Genomic DNA, 1614 nt, shown 5'->3' on the forward strand with positions numbered 1-1614 from the left:
TATATACGCCCTGACCTGGATAGCCCAGGTTAGCCCTATCTCGGAAGCTAAGCAGGATTGATCCTGGCAAGTATTTGTAAGGGAGACCACCAAAGAATACCATGTGGCGGCAGGCAATGGCAAACCACCTCTGAATGTCTCTTGCGTTGAAAAACCTAATGGGGTCGCCATAAGTCAGCTGTGACTTGATGGCGCATTCCACCACCACCAAGGTATACACGTTCCGTGGCTTGGTAAACACTACTTTCCATGAAAATTTGAAAAGTTCTAAATTCCAATAGTGTTTGCCTTTAATGTCCTCTCAGGAACTTCTCCTTTGTTCTTTCACCTTTCTGTCTATCCCGTCCTGTTATATCTTTTGTTATGTTATCTTCTTGCACTCCCTGGACAGCCTCGGTTACCCTGGTTAGAAGTTGGATTTTCCTGTGATGCAGGACCCTATGGGATGTGACCTACACTTCCGCTTGGTGTGGGACTGGACAAGGGGATAGATGGCCTGCATCACTGTATGCTTGCTAGCTGCGTCCTCTCTGGCCAGCATTCAAGTCTAAATACCATAGGAGATTAAGGATGCATCCAGACAATTGTTGGCGATCGTGTTATTGTTGCTCTGTAGCAGTCATTCGCTACTGGCTTTTCCTGAACAGACAAGCCAAACCAGTTGCAAACGGCTGCTGTCGCACAACAGCAAAAATTCTACTTTGAGCAAAAATTCTACTTTGTGAGCTACTGGCATCAAATGCCCCCCCCCGCGACTCCAAGGCAGGCGGGCCAAGGGGGGCCTAGAAGAATCGGGGAAGCATTTAAATGCCTCCCCCGGGCTGTCCAAGGGCCGGCTTGCCCGGGCTCCCCGCAGCCACAGGGCGCCTAGGCAAGCCAAGAGGTGTGTGGCCTAATATGCTAATGAGCTGTGCTGTCAGGGTGTGGCCTGTTATGCTAATGAGTTCCTGCTGGGCTTTTTCTACCAAAAAAAGCCCTGTTTAAGGTTATCTCCAAATGAGGTTATACATAGTCACAGGATACAGACAGGATTGAAAGAAGACGTCCACCATACAACTTTTAAATGTGTGTCCCATTACTGGGCCACATCACCCTTAGTGCACACTCTGAATTGATATTCAGAAGACGTTTACACAGTGCAGTGACAGCGTGTGCAATTAAATGAATATATGTTGTCTTCCCTATCCCCTATGAACATTGTTAGTCCTCTGTCTATAATGTGTAACTGTAAATCTCCACACCTTTTCCATCAGTGGCAGTGAGGCTGGGAGCTGCCATGGGCGGGGGTGGTGGCAGTGGATGAGGCCGGGAGCCACCCCAAGCCCAACTCCCTGCCCCTCTGCCTCAATACAATCCAAGTGGCCACGGCCTCTCTTGATCTCGGAGATGCCCCAGGTGGTTAGAGTCTTGGCTCAGGATCAGGTTGTGAAGATAAAATGGGGAAGGAAGAACCAGGCGAGCCATCCTGAACTCCTTGGAGAAAAGGCAGGATATAAAATGTATTAGAATAAAGGAAACAAGCAGCGGCTCGGACTGCACATTAATTAGTCCCCCCCCCCCCCCCCCCCGGTTTCGGGGGGGGAAAAACACGCCCCCCCCCCCCCCCCCCCCCGG

The sequence above is a fragment of the Gekko japonicus genome, unplaced genomic scaffold (genome assembly GCF_001447785.1).
Source record: "Gekko japonicus isolate JY-2015 unplaced genomic scaffold, Gekko_japonicus_V1.1 scaffold723, whole genome shotgun sequence".
NCBI classification, from domain to species: domain Eukaryota; kingdom Metazoa; phylum Chordata; class Lepidosauria; order Squamata; family Gekkonidae; genus Gekko; species Gekko japonicus.